Source organism: Mustela nivalis (assembly GCF_964662115.1).
Source record: "Mustela nivalis genome assembly, chromosome: X".
Taxonomy (NCBI): Eukaryota; Metazoa; Chordata; class Mammalia; order Carnivora; family Mustelidae; genus Mustela; species Mustela nivalis.
The window spans coordinates 22797183-22813889 of record NC_139040.1 but is presented as its reverse complement, the minus strand read 5'-3'; positions in this window follow the sequence as shown (position 1 = coordinate 22813889).

The following is a 16707-nucleotide window of genomic DNA, read 5'->3' as shown; positions in this document are numbered from 1 at the left end:
ATTGGAATGAAGTAGCAGGGGTAATAGGGCATATATATGCTATGTTATAGGGAAACCAAAACTGCAGAGTTGGGAAAAGTACAAACTCATTTCCTCAAAATATAACAAATAAAGTATTTAATGAAAAATGTTCCCGGCAAGTGATCAATGCAGTTAGATATTCAACACAGAACTGGGGAAAACACATAAAGCAAAGAAATAAAAAATGTGAATAATTTTAATAAAAGTTACTTATCAAGGAAAGATTATCGGTTAACCAAGTAATGAAATACATACATGGTTTCAACATGTATACTTTACTCACCTTCCCTCTTCCTTATCTCTCTTTCTCTTTCTCTCTCCACACATACACATACAAACACAGAGTCTTTTACCAATAAAGAATTAAGTGGGTATGAGAAGAATAAATGAAAGAAGATGGGATTGGGAGGGAGACAAACCCTAAGTGACTCTTAATCTCACAAAACAAACTGAGGGTTGCTGGGGGGAGGGGGTTTGGGAGAAGGGGGTGGTATTATGGACATTGGGGAGGGTATGTGTTTTGGTGAGTGCTGTGAAGTGTGTAAACCTGGTGATTCACAGACCTGTACCCCTGGGGATAAAAATATATGTTTATAAAAAATAAAAAATTATATTAAAAAAAAAGAAATTACTATTTCTTTTCCTGATAAAACTTCCAAGTTTAGACTGAGTCTGTGCTGAAGACATTTAAAAGCTTAGAAGCATTTTCATAAATTGTTCCCTGGTGACTTTAACCTAATTTCTGGAAAATATAAAAATCTCAGGTGTCTGAATGCAAATTTTATCCTTACAGTTCATTAATAGCTCTATAAAAGTTAAATATATGATCTGCTGCAAATTGAAACAGCTAAACTATTTGCTTACTGGAGACATAGCCTGGGCACCGTAATACTAAAAGGAATATAAGGAGAGAATATCAATCTTACTTACTTTTTCATATTTTTTTTCTTTACATCATTCCTGCTTTTTATATGTTATGGACACAATTTCTCATAGAATATATCTGACTAAAAATAAGAAAATAAAAAGCACTGTTATGGACAAGGCATGATTTTTTAAATTAAATTTATTTATTTTCAGCATAACAGTATTCATTATTTTTTCACCACACCCAGTGCTCCATGCAATCTGTGCCCTCTATAATACCCACCACCTGGTACTCCAACCTCCCACCCCTCCACCACTTCAAACCCCTCAGATTGTTTTTCAGAGTCCATAGTCTCTCATGATTTACCTCCCCTTCCAATTTACCCCAACTCCCTTCTCTCTAACTCCCCATGTCCTCCATGATTTTTGTTATGGCCCACAAATAAGTGAAACCATATGATAACTGACTCTCTCTGACAAGGCATGATTTGAAAAATGTATACTAAATATTGAATTTGGGATCTGGTATTTTGTTTTTCTTTATACACACAGACACAGAAACATATATACTCACATCTCATTTAAAACTAAGCACAATCACAATTTAGTTTAATTATTATTGCTATTTTACAGATGAAAATAAATAGAAAAAAAAACTCAATAAGTTGTTGAATTCCAAGTAGCTAATAAGCAATAAATCAGACTCAAAAATCTAGCTTTTCCAATCTCTTTCACAGAAATTTGGAGCCAGATTGAATAAGCTCATACTTCATCTCTGTAACTTATTAATATCTGACCACAGACAAGGCAATTAACAACTTTGTATTTCATTTTTTCATTTGTAAAACAGGGATGTTAATAAAATCTACCTCAAGGACATTGTGGCGAATGAGTGAATATATATAAAGCTCTTAGAAGAATGCCTTAAGTGTTAATTTTATATCATTAGCATCATCATCATGATCAAAATAGTACCTAGGTGGAAAAGGAGATGAATTACTTTATTTAAATTTACTGAAAGAATTTGATGTGACCACTTTTCCTTGGTAATCCATCACAGTTGAAGAATAGGATATTCTGGTTCATCCAATATTGTGTTTAATAGAATATTATGAATTTATTTTATCCACATAATAGATTAATAGAGAATGTAAAATATTAGATATATTACACTAAACTTATATTGAAGAATTTTATCTTTATAATGAATCAAAAAATATTTCACTATATGTTGGGGCTTTAGACTCGTCAATAGAAAATTCACTTAAAGATTTTTGGCTCTGCGCCAATATGTAAGAAACTTAGAAGTCACCACTCTGTCCCCAAAGTAAAATCTGAATAAACTGAAAAATCTCTTAGATTTGTAAGAGAAATGAGTTTACAGGGCTAACCGCTGCTCCCTCCCACTGGAGTGACCAAGAGTGTAATACAGAGTATCACAACATATCAGAGCAGAAACCTCCATGGAAACTGGTGCCAGGGTAGAGAAAACTGAGCTATAATTGAAAAATTGCTGGAATCTTAGTGCAGAGAAATCTTAAAAATAAGAACTCCATTTGTACTCAGCCATCAGAGTACCCACACTTTTGTAAATTTTACCTTCTGGAGTTTTACCAGATTATTTCAGTAAATATTGGAGAAAAATCTTCTGCTTCTGGCAGGGGGAAGGTACAAAAAAATTTTTTTTTGAATATACTGGAACTTTCTGTTATTTTTTACAATATCTTCCCTGCAAGAACTAATCAGACCCTAATCTGCTGGGGTTTTACTAGAGACTAATTGACCTGAGAAAAAGGTAATGCTGAAACCAAGTCAGTTCCAACCTTTCATGTGTGAGAAAGAAAATACATAACTCAAGACCATGGTAGCCATCCTTTCCTACCAAAGATAGGGAGAACTAAGAAGTGTATGTAAAGTTCACAGTTTAGAGGTAACATTCAATAAAAGACTGAGACCTAACCATAGAACTATAGAATGCTTCCCCCTTTACCACAACATCACTAAACACCTATTTATGATACTTATTTTTATGATACTTCTGAAAAAATATTTATCTTTTATCTATCTATCTAAGAGAGAGCACAAGAGAGTGTGTGAGAGGGAGAGAGGCAATGGGAAGGAAACCTAAGCAGACTCCCTGCTGAGTGCAGAGCTTGACATGGGGATCAATTTCATGATCCTTGAGATCATGAACTGAACCAAGACCAAGAGTCAGATGTTTAAATGACTGAGCCACCCAGGCACCCCTACAACACTTCTTTTACTCAGGACTTCAATTATATCTGGGTATAAAGAAAAAAATTCAAGATATGCTAAATGGCAAAAAGATAGTTTGAAGATACAGAGAAAGCATAAGAACCAAAATCAGCTAGAGCAGGAATTTTGAAACTGTCAAACTGGGAATTTGAAACAACTGTGACTAAGATCTTAAGGGCTTTAATGGATGAAGTAGATCACATGCAATAACAGATGGGCAATGTAAGCAGAAAGATTGAACTTTTAAGAAACAACCAAAACTAAATTCTAGAGGTCAAAATATTGTAACAGAAATAAAGAACTCCTTTGATTGGCTGATTAGTATATTGGACATGATTTTTAAAAAATCCCTGAGCTTATAGACATCACAATAGAAACTTTAAAACTGATGAGCCAATAGGAAAAAAAAATAATAGTGAAAAAACAAGACAGAATAGAATATTAAAGAACTGTAAGATATCTACAAATGATGTAACACATTCATAATACAAATACCAGGAGAAGGAGAAATGAAGTAAAAGAAGAAACATTTTAAATGATAGTGATTGTGAATATCCCCCAAATTAATGTCAAACATAAAACTACAGATTCAGGAAACTCAGAGAACACCAACTAATATAAATGCCAAAAAAGCTACATTTAGGTATATCATTTTTAAACTACAGAAAATAAAAGATAAAGAAAAGTTCTGGAAAGAAGCTAGAAAGATGGAAAATAACCTTGTCTAAAGAAGAGCAAAGGTAAGGCTTATATACAACTTCTTATAAACCATGCATACAAAAGGAAAATGCAGTGAAATATTTAAAGTACTGACAGATAAAAAACACTAATGCAGAATTCTGTACTTGTGAAATTATCCTTCAGAAGTAAAGGAAAAATAGATTTTCTTAGATAAGCCAAAACTTAGGGAATTTTCCAACAATAGATACCTTACAAGAAATGCGTAAAGAAGTTATTCAGAGAGAAGGAAAATGATATAAATAAGAAATTTTGGTCTACATAAATAAAAGAGGAGTACAATATATTGTACACCTGTACTAATATCACACTGTAGATTAACTAAATGGAATGTAAATTAAAAAAAAAAAAGAAAAGAAGAGTACTGGAGAAGAAATAAGCAAAAGTAAAATAAGATAAATAAAATGTTTTATTTTTATTACTAATTGATACAACAGATAACAATGTGATCAAAATAATAGAAACATCCATTCAACTATAAATATGTATAAACATACATATACACACATATTTATGTATGTTGATCTATAAGTGAAATAAATAATAACAATGAAACAAAAAATAAGTTTTAGAAATTAGGATATTTAAAAATTATTGGTTATTCACACTATTTGTGAAACAGAGTGTTATTTGAAAGTGGACTTAGTTTAATTGTAAATGTATACTGCAAATTCTACAGTAACTATTTTTAAAGAACTATAACTAATATGTTGAGAAAACAAGCAGAGTAACATAAAATGCTCAAATAAAATCACAAAGGACAAGAATAGAAGACAAGATAGGAACTAAAAAGAAAAACAAATAGAAAAAAATATCAAATGTGTAGATATTAATTCAGTTATATCAATAATCACTTTGAATATCAATGATTTAAATGCATTGATTAAAAGATGGAAGATGGGCAGGGTGTATCCAAAAACAAGGCCCAAGTATATGTTATCTAGAACACCCCATTTCAGATTAGCCAAGGGAGGGGGAAAGATGGTGGAGGAGTAGGAGACCCTATTTTGACTGGTTCCCTGAATTGAGGTGGATATCTACCAGACCATTCTGAACACCCATGAAATCAGTCTGTGATGTAAGAAAATATATCTGGATCTTTACAAACAGAATATCACAGGTGGTTGGTCTTAAGGTATGAAGCAAGGAGTCATGATTCTGTGGGCATATATCTGAAGACAAATGGAATGGTGAGGGATCCTCTGGGATCCTGTGCCACTGGAGTGCAAAAGCCTCCCACACTAGGGATGGCACAGACTCGCAGAACTGTAGCAGTGGGGAAAGTACTTTGGGGCAGCCCCCAGACTGAAACCTTGAGCTGTGGGGGTGCACATGCAAACTGGGGGCAGCTGGCAGTTTTAGAAGCAAAAAGAACAGAGACATGCTTGGACCTGGAAGCAAGGGCTGAGAGTGCTGCTATAGGGCAACAACCTAGGATGCTACAGTTTCTGGAAGCACAGAGAGAAGTGGGGACAGTGTGGTTGGGAGAAATCATTGAGGGGCAGACTGCAATCTCTCTGTTCTGACACAGAGGTTTGGATATGGTCATCTCTGCTCTGACTCTCAGGGGGCGGGACATGGGAAGATGTGGAAAGCTGCCAGAGAAAGCCAGCAGAGAACAAAATCTTCCCCAAACAAGTTTTCATTGAGACAATCCACCCTACATCAGGCAAGGAAACTTTGCCCAAACAGGGTTGTCTGAGTAACAGTGTGGCAGACGCCTCCCCCAGAATATAGGATGAAAGAACAAGAAGCTGACAACCTTAAGGTCCCTATAAAACAGATTTATATTTCTTGGGTTGAGGCCATAAGGAAGCCCCAGCATAGGAAATACTCAGAGACTATGACTTCAACCACAGAAATAATGGATATGGATATAAGCAAGATGTTGGAAAGAGACTTCAGGGTAACACTTATGCAGACAACAGCTAAGACAGAGAAAACTATTAATGGCAACATAGATTCTCTAAGGGTAGTAATGAGAGCTGATATGGCAGAATTTAAAAATGCTATCAATGAGATCCAAATTAATCTAGATACTCTAAAAGGTAGGGTAAATGAGGCAGAAGAATAAATTAGTGATCTAGAAGGAAAACTGATAGAATAGAAGGAAAAGGAGGAGGCCAAACAACTTAAAATCCATGAAAACACAATTAGAGAAATAAATGACACCATGAAATGTTCTGATGTTAGACTTATTGGGATCCCTGAGGGGGTAAAGAGAGAGATAGAACTAAAAGATATATTTAAGCAAATCACAGCTGATAACATCCATAATCTAGGAAAGGAAACAAGCATTCATGTCCAAGAATTCTCCCAAGATCTTCCATTCTCCCAAGATCAAGGAGAACACACCAATGCCCAGACATCTAATAGTAAAACTCACAAAACTTAGAACCAAGGAAACTGCCTTAAGGGCAGTTAGGAGGAAGAGATTCCTTACCTACAGAAGGAACATCAGAATAATGTCACACCTGTCCACAGAAGCCTGGCAAGCCAGAAAGGGCTCTTCAGGGTACTAAATGAGAAGAACATGGAGCAAAGAATTCTTTATCTGGCAATGCTGTCATTCACAATGGATATTATTACTAATTATTTCAAAGAGCCAACTTCTAGTTTCATTGATGTATTCTACTATATTTCTGGTTTAAATTCATTGATCTCATGTCTAATCTTAATTATTTCCTTTTCTGCACATGGCTTAAGTTTCATTTGTTTTTCTTTTTCCAGTTCTTTAAGGTGTAAGTTAATTAGTGAATTCGGGATTTTCCTAATTTTTTGAGTGAGGCATTGATGGCTATCTATTTCCCCCTTAGGACAGCCTTTGCTGTACCCCATAGGTTTTGGAAAAATGTGTTTTCATTCACATTGGTTTCTGTCAATTTTTAAAGTTGTTTTTTTTTTTTTTTATTTCCTGATTGACCCAAACATTCTTGAGCAGAATGGCCTGTGGCTTCCAAGTGTTTGAATTTCTTCCAAACATTTTCTTGTGTTTGAGTTCCAGTTTCAAAGCATTGTGGTCTGAGAATATTTAGGGACTAATCTCAATCTTTCGGTGTATGTTGATACCTGATTTGTGACCCAGTATGTAGTCTATTCTGAAGAAAGTTCCATGTGCACTTGAGAAGAATGAGTAATCTGGTGTTTTAAGGCAGAATGTTCTGTATATGAGGTCCATATGGTCCAAAGTGTCATTCAAAGTTCTTGTTTCTTTGTAGATTTTTTGCTTAGATGATCTGTCTGCTGCTGAGAATGGAGTGTTAAGGTCTCCCACAGTTGAAGTATTCTTATCAATATGTCTCTTCGTTTTGATTAACTGTTGGCTCATGTACTTGACTGCTCCCATATTGGGGACAGAGATACTTACAATTGTTAGAACTTCTTGTTGAATATATCTTTAAGAATGATGTAGTGTTCTACTGTACCTCTGATTTAAAATGTAATCTGTATGATAGAAAAATTGCTACCCCAGCTCTCTATTGAGGTCCTTTGGCATAAAAGATTGTCCTCCATCCCGTCACTTACAGTCCGAATGTATCTTTAGTTTCAAAATGAGTCCTTTTAGATAGTGTATGAAAGGATCCTGCCTTTTTATCCAATATGCAACCCTGTTCCATTTAATGGGAGCATTTAGGGCCCTTATGTTGAAAGTGATTAATGAAAGGTATGATCTTAGTAATATTGATAAACCTCTGGACAGATTTATCCAAGAGAAAAGAGAAAGGACCCCCAAAAATAAAATTATGAATGAAAGAGGAGAGATCATGACTAACACCAAGTAAATAAAAACAATCATTAGAAATAATTATTAACAGATACACGCCAATAAATTAAGCAACCTGGAAGAAATGGATGCATTCCTGGAAATGTATACACTAGCAAGACTGAAACAAGAAGAAAATGACAACCTGAATAGACCAATAACTAGTAATGATATTGAAGCAATGATCAAAAACCTCCCAATAAAAAAGAATCCGGGACCTGATGGAGTCCCTATGTAATTCAAACAAATATTCAAAGAAGAAATAATACCGAGCCTTCTGAAGTTTTTTCAAAAAATATAAACAGAAGGAAAATTTCCAGACTCATTCTATGAGGCCAGCATTATCTCAATCCCCAAACTAACCAAGACACCATCAAAAAGGAGAATTCCAGACCAATATCCCTGATTAATATTGATGTAAAAATTATCAACAAGATTCTAGCTAATAATATTCAACAGTATATTAACTGGATTATCCACCACAACCAGGGATAACCTGGAATGCAAAGGTGGTTCAACCTTTACAAATCAATCGATGGGATAGAACACATAAATAAGAGAAGAGACAAGAACCTCATGGTTCTCTCAATTGATGCAGAAAAAGCATTTGAGAAAATATAACATCATTTCCTGATTAGAACTCTTCACAGTACAGGGATAGAGGTATCATAAAAGATCATCTATCAAAAACCCACAGAAAATATCATTCTCAAAGGGGAAACGCTGAGAGGCTTCCCATTGAGATCAGGAGTATGACAATGATGCCCACTCTCACCACTGTTGTTCAACATAGTACTAGAAGTCCTAGCAACAGCAATGAGGTAACAAAAGAAATAAAAGTTATTCAAGTTGGCAAAGAAGAAGTCAAACCCTCTCTTTTCATGGATGACAGGATACTTTATGTAGAAAACCCAAAAGACCTCACCCACAAATGAATAGAACTCATACAGCAACTCAGTAATGTGTCAGGATACAAAATTAATGCACAAAAATCAGTTGCTTTCTTATACACTAACAATGAAAATATAGAAAGGAAAAGTAGAGAATGCATTTCATTTACAATAGCACCAAAACCCATAAGATACCTTGGAATAAACCTAACCAAAGAGGTAAAGTATCTCTACTAGAGGAAATACAGGACACTCTTGAAAGAAATTGAAGAAGACACAAAAAGATGGAAAAAATTCCATGCCCATGGATCAGAAGAATAAGCAATCTTGAAATTTCTATGGTGCCTAGAACAACCTACACTTTCAAAGCCATACCAATCAAAACACTATCATAATTTTTCAAAATGCTGGAACAAACAATCCTGAAATTTATATGGAAAAAGAAAAGACCCCAAATTGCCAAGGAAATATTGAAAAAGAAAAATAAAGTTGGGGGAATCATGTTGCCTGATTTCAATCTATATTAAAAAACTGTGATCTCTAAGACAGCATGGTACTAGCACAAAAACAGACACATAGACCAATGGAACAGAATAGAGAGTCCAGATATGGACCCTCAACTCTATGGTCAACTAATCTTTGGCAAAGCAGGAAAAATATGCAATGGGAAAAAGACAGTATCTTCAATAAATGGTGCTGGGAAAATCAGACAGCTATATACAGAAAAATGAAACTCGACCATTCCCTTACACCATATAGAAAGATAAACTCAAAATGGATGAAAGACTTCAATGTGAGACAGGAATCCATCAAAATCCTAGAGGAAAACATAGCCAGGAATCTCTCCGATATTGGCCATAGCAACTTCTTTCAAGACACGTCTCCAAAGGCAAAGGAAAAAAAAAAAAAAAGCATAAATGAACCTTTGGAATTTTATCAAAACAAACAAACAAACAAAATAAACAAACAAAAACAAAAAGACTTCTGCACAGCAAAGGAAACAGTCAAGAAAACAAAGAGGCAATCTATGGAATGGGAGATGGTATTTCCAAATGACACTACAGAATAGGGCTGATATCCAAGATCTATAATGAACTTCTCAATCTTAAAACCCCCAAAACTAATAGTCAAGTCAAAAAAAGAGCAGAAGACAGGGAAAAAAAAAACACTTCTCCAAAGAAAATATATAAATAGACACATGAAAAAATGTTCACCATCATTAGTCATCAGGGAAATTGAAATCAAAGCCACATTGAGATACCACATTACACCAGTTAGAATGGCAAAAATTGACAAGGCAAAAAATAGCAACTGCTGGTGAGGATGTGGAGGAAGGGAAACCCTCTTACACTGTTGGTTGGAATGCAAGTTGTTGCAGCCACTTTAGAAAACAGTGTTTCCTCAAAAAGTTAAAAGTAGAGCTACCCTACAACCCAGAAATTGTACTACTGGGTACTTAACCCCAATGGTAGAGATGTATTAAAAAAAAAAAAAAAAACGCCATATACACCCCAGTGTTCATAGCCGCATTTTCCACATAGCCAAACTGTGGAAAGAGGTGAAATGCCCTTCAACAGATGATAGGATCAAGAAGATGTTCTTCATATATACAATGGAATATTACTTAAGCATCAGAAAGGAAGGATACCCAACTTTTTCATAAATGTGGATGGGACTTTAAGAGATTATGCTAAGTGAAATAAGTCAAACAGAAAGACATTTATCATATGGTTTCACTTATTTCTGGAACATAAAGGATAGAATAGAGGACATTAGGAGAAGGAAGGGAAAAATATGTGGGGGAAATCAGAACAGGAGTTCAAGCATGAAAGAGTATAGAATCTGAGAAACTGAGGGTTTTAGTTGGGAGGTGGGTGGAGGATGGGCTAGGCTGGTGATGATTATTAAGGAAGACAGGTATTCCACGGAGCAAAGGATGTTACACGCAAACAATAAATCATCAACACTACATAAAAAAAAAGAAAACAAAAAACTAATGATGTCCTGTATGATGACTAACACAACATAATAATTTTAAAAAAATTTTAAAGCAAAACAGATTAAAAGTAAAGGGATGGAGTAAGGTACACTGTGCTTAAACTAATCAAAAGAAAGCAGATATATTTGTATTAATTTCAGATGGATCAGACTTCAGACCAAGAAAATTGTGAAATATATGTGTTAAATAGTGACCAAGGGGTCAATTCTCCAAAAGATGTAACAGTCCTCAACATGTATGCTCCTAACAACAGACTGCCAAAATACATGAGGGAAAAGTGATAAAAGTGCAAGAAAAAATAGATATACCCATTAGCATAGTTGGAAACTTTAGCACGCCTCTCAGAACTGGAGAGATCTAGTGGGGAGAAAATTAATAAGAATATAATTGAAGTCAACAACATCATCAATCCCCTGAATATAAAGGACATGTTATAGGCTACTTGATCCAACGAAAGTAGAGTATTCCTTCTTTTTGGGGTGCCTGGGTGACTTTATCTGCTAATTGTCTGACTCTTGATATTGGCTCAGATCATGATCTCAAGGTTGTGAGATCAAACCCTGTGTCAGTGGGGCGCCTGGGTGGCTCAGTGGGTTTGGCTGCTGCCTTCGGCTCGGGTCATGATCTTAGGGTCCTGGGATCGAGCCCCGCATTGGGCTCTCTGCTCCGCAGGGAGCCTGCTTCCCTCTCTCTCTCTCTCTCTGCCTGCCTCTCTGCCTACTTGTGATCTCTGTCTGTCAAATAAATAAATAAAATCTTTAAAAAAAAAAGAAAAAATCTGTGTCAGCATATGCACTGAGTTTGGCGCCTACTCAAGATTATCTCTCTCCCTCTTTTCCATGCTTGTCTTGTTCCCATCAAAAAATACACATAATTTTCAAATATATATATATATATATATATATATATATATATATTTGCAAAGACACATTGGATAAAGGACTATTATCTAAAATAGACAAAGAAATTTTTTTAAAAGATTTTATTTATTTATTTGATAGACAGATATCACAAGTAGGCAGAGAGACAGGCAGAGAGAGGGGGAAGTAAGCTCCCTGCTAAGCAAAGAGCCAGATGTGGGGCATAATCCCAGGGCCCTGAGATCATGACCTAAGCTGAAGGCAGAGATTTTAACACACTAAGCCACCCAGGCACCCCTAGACAAAGAACTCTTAAAAGTCACCAATAAGAAAGCTAACTACTCTAGGGAGGTAGGGTGATGGTAGAGTAGGGGGATCCTGAGCTCATGTCATCCCATGAACACACCATGATAATAGCTGTATCTATGCATCTAACTCTGAAAGTGCCCTGAAGATTGAGAACAGATCTTCCACAGTAATATAGGAAGGCCACATCCCAAAAAACAAAACAAAACAAAACAAAACAAAGCAAAGCAAAAAACTGGATGGACAGTGATGTGGTCAGGAATCAAATCCCTGATAAGACTAACCAGACTAAACAGGAGGAGCATCACAAGAATACAGAAGTGAGAGGATTGGATTGCATATCATTCTCCACCAGTACTGGGTACCTGCTTTGGAAAGACAAGTCCCCATAATATCTGGCTTTCAAATCCAATGAGACTTAACTCTGACAACCTCAAAAATCAGTGAGCTTTATTCTGGGAGAGCTAGAGGAAAACAGGAAACTGAATCCCCACCCTTAAGGAGTCAGCATATAAATAGTGGACTGAGACACAACACAGAAGCAGAAATTTCAGAAGTCCCTGGATATACATAGAGGAGAATTACTGACTAATTTTAGAACATGTACTGGAGGGACAGGAATCTCCATGAGGTGTCTCTGGGAGCTAAAGTGCTAGTAAGCCCTATTTCTTTTTGCCTCTAACTATTTAGGTAGTTGGAGGCTTGTGGAAGCCAGCATTAATAGTTTCCATTTAACTTTCTAGCACTTCATGCCCCGCCCCTGCATTTCTCTAAAGACCCACCCACACATTCTACCCACCCACCACATCAGGTGTCCTTCAAAACCACCTATTGTCCCACCACATCCTGAAGACAGACCAACCAGGATCCGTGCCATTCCAAAGTAACTCCTCCCCTGGGGATGGGAGAAGGTAACTCCACACACCAGAATGCCCACAGTTCCAACACCTTGGCCTCTTTGATGGCTATGCAGGAACCAAGTTCTGTCTTTTGATGCACTCACAAATGTGGCCAAGAGGCTAATTGCATAGAGCTCAGCCCACCAATGAGCCCATGGTGGCCTTACACAGGGCTCTAAATAGCATGAGAATCAACCTCACCCAGTGCACCCCCAAGAAGTAAAGTGGGTCATTGCAGCTGGCTAAGCTAAAGGCAACTGTGGCTCAGCCACAGCAGTAGGACACAGTAGTGGCCCACACAGGGAACACATTCAGAGTACCTAGTTTTAGTAAACCAAGGGGGTTGCACTACAGGTCACCATAGGACATCTATACCAGGCTACTACTTTCAAGACCAAGAGATGTAGCTAACCTGCCTAATACATACAAACAGAGAGTTCAACAAATTGAGGAGATAGAGAAATATCTCCCAATTGAAAGAACAAGAGGAAGTCACAGTAAAAAACAAAAACAAACAAGCAAACAAACAAACAAAACAACTAAATGAAATGAAGATAAGTGATATATCTAAAAAATAAATCAAAGCGATGGTTATGAAGATACTTATTGGACTTAAGAAAAGAGTAAATGAATTCAGAGAAGAGTTAACAAAAAGGAAATACAAAAATGAACCTGTTGAAGCTGAAGAATGTAATAAGTGAGATGAAAAGTAAACTTGAGGTAATCTATAGCAGATTAAAGGATTGAAAAAGATGGATTGGTATTTTGGAAGACACAGTAACTAAAAGGAACCAAGCTAAACAGAAAACAGCAGTAAAAAATGAAGAGAGAGAATAGCTTAAAGAAACTAGGCTACTCCAATGAGTTGTAATAATCACATAATAGGGATCCCAGAAGAAGGGAGCTAAAAACGAACAGAAAGCTTATTTAAAAAAAATAATAACTGACAACTTATCTAATCAAGAGAAGGAAGCAGACATATAAGCACCTTAATAAGATGAACCCAAGGAGGTCCTCACCAAAACACATAAAAAGTAAAATGGCAGGGGTTAATGATAAAAAAGAAAAAAATTAAACAGCAAGAGAAAAGAAAATAGCTATATACAAAGGAAACTCCATAAGACTATAAGCTGGTTTTTCAGAACAAACTTTACTGGTCAGAAGTGAATGGTATGATATACTCAAAGTGTTAAAAGTAAGGGGAAACGGTATAATCAAGAATATTTTACCCAGCAAATATTCTGTTCAGAATAGAAGGAGAGATAAAATTTCTTAGACAAACAAAAGTTAAAGGAGATCATCACCACTAAATTAGCCTTAAGAAAAAATACAGGGAATTATTTAACTGGAAAGTAAAGGCCATAATTAAAATTAATAAAAATATCAAAGGAAAAAAATCTTAAGTAAAACAAACATATAATAAGGTAGTAGATTGATAACTTCTAATGCCAGTATAGAGGCTAAAATATAAGTGAAAAATCAGCTATATCTACAAAAAGTAGTCAAGGAATAAACAAAAAGAAATGATGTAAAATATGGCATATCCACAGAGCAGGGAGAAGGACTTAAAGGTTTAGTGTTTTTTAAATGTGTTTGAACTTAGGCAACCATCAACTTTTTTTTTAAGATTTTATTTATTTATTTGACAGACAGAGATCACAAGTAGGCAGAGAAGCAGGCAGAGAGAGAAGAAAGCAAGCTCCCCACTGAGCAGAGAGCTCGATGCGGGGCTCGATCCCAGGACCATGGGATCATGACCTGAGCTGAAGGCAGAGGCTTTAACCCACTGAACCACCCAGGCGCCCAAACCATCAACTTAATAGAGAGTTGTAAACACATAAAACCAAAAGGCAACCAACAGAATGTGAGAAGAATATTTATAAATGTTTTATCAGATAAAGGACTTGTATCCAAAATGTATAAAGAACTTATCAAACTCTACACCCCAAAAAACAAGCAATCCAGTCAAGGAATAGGCATAAGACATGAACATTTCTCAAAAAAAGACATGCAAATGGCCAACAGACATATAACATATTTTCCACATCACTCAGCATCAGGGAAATACAAATCAAAACCACAATGAGATAGCACTTCTCATCAGTGAGAATGGCTAAAATTAACAAGTCAGGAAACAACACATGTTGGTGAGGATATGGAGAAAGGGGAACCCACTCACACTTCTGGTGGGAATGCAAACTGGTGCAGCCACTCTGCAAAACACTATGGATGTTCTTCAAAAAGTTAAAAATAGTATTATTCTGTGACCTAGCAATTGCACTACTAGGTATGTACCCCAAAGATAAAAATGTATTGATGCAAAGAGGTACTTGCACCCCAAAGTTTATAGCTGCAGCTATGTCCACAATAGATAACAGAAAGATCCTGGATGTTTATTGACAGATGAACGGAAAAAGAAGAAGTGTCTATATATATTACTCATCCATCAAAAAATAAAATCTTACAATTTGTATTGACATCGATGAAACCAGAAGGTATTATGCTAAGAGAAAGTAGTCAATCAGAAAAAGACAATTATCATATGGTTTCACTCATATGTGGAATTTAAAAAACAAAACAGAAGAGCATAGGGGAAGGGATGGAGAAATAAAAGAAGACAAAATAAGACAAGGAGACAAACCATAAGAAACTCAGTCCGGGGGAGGGGTCAAGATGGCAGAGAAGTAGCAGGCTGAGAATACATCAGCTAGCCAAGATCAGCTAGATAGCTTATCTAAAGATTGCAAACACCTACAAATCCATCGGCAGATCAAAGAGAAGAAGAACAGCAATTCTGGAAACAGAAAAACAACCACTTTCTGAAAGGTAGGACGGGCGGAGACGTGACTCCAAAGCGATGGGAAGATAGACCCCGGGGGGAGGGGCTGGCTCCCGACAAGCGGCAGAGCAACGGAGCACAAAATCAGGACTTTTAATTAAAAGTCTGTTCCATTGAGGGACATCGCTCCAGAGGCTAAAGCGGGGCGAAGCCCATGTGGTGTCAGAGTGGCTTCAGGTCCCACAGGGTTACAGAAGGATCGGGGGTGTCTGAGTGTCGCAGAGCTTGCGGGTATTGGAACGTGAAAAACGGCTACAGAGACAGAGCCGAGAGTAAGCTCGTAGCTCGGGGTGACCTTGAACTGGTCGCAGGCTCGGTGAGCTCGGAGCGCGACTGGAGGTCAGGCAGACGGGAGTAACTGGGCGCTGTTCTCTGAGGGCGCACTGAGAAGTGGGGCCCTGGGCTCTCGGCTCCTCCGGGCTGGAGACCAGGAGGCCGCCATTTGTATTCCCGTCCTCCAGAACTCTATGGAAAGCGCTCAGGGAACAAAAGCTCTTGAAGCAAACCTGAGAGGATAACTAAGCGCTGCCCCTGGTAAGGGCGGTGCAATTCTGCCTGGGGCAAAGACACTTGAGAAACACTACGACAGGCCCCTCCCCAAGAAGATCAACAAGAAATCCAGCCAAGACCAAGTTCACCAAACAAGGAGTGCGGTTTCAATACCAAGGAGAGCAGGAGAATTCCAGAGGAGGAGAAAGCAATGCACGGAACTCATGGCATTGTCCCTGAGAATTTTTTTTTTTTTTTTTAGTCTTGCAGTTAATTTATTTATTTTTTATCTTTTTTCTTTTTTAACCTTTTTTAACTAGTTTATCTAATATATATATATATTTTTTTCTTTTTTATATTTTTCTTTATTCATTTTCTTTTTTTTAATTCTTTTCTTTTTTCTTTTTATTTTCTCTCTTTTTTTTCTTTCTTCCTTTTTGAATCCCTTTTATCTCCTTTCTCCCCCCTCACGATTTGGGATCTCTTCTAATTTGGTTAAAGCATATTTTCCTGGGGTTGTTGCCACCCTTATGTATTTTATTTGCTCCTTCATATACCCTTATCTGGGCAAAATAACAAGATGGAAAAATTCACCACACAAAAAAGAAGAAGAGGCAGTACCAAAGGCTAGGGACCTATTCAATACAGACACTGGTAATATGTCAGATCTAGAGTTCAGAATGACAATTCTCAAGGTTCTAGCCGGGCTTGAAAAAGACATGGAAGATATTGGAGAAACCCTCTCGGGAGATATAAAAGCCCTTTCTGGAGAAATAAAAG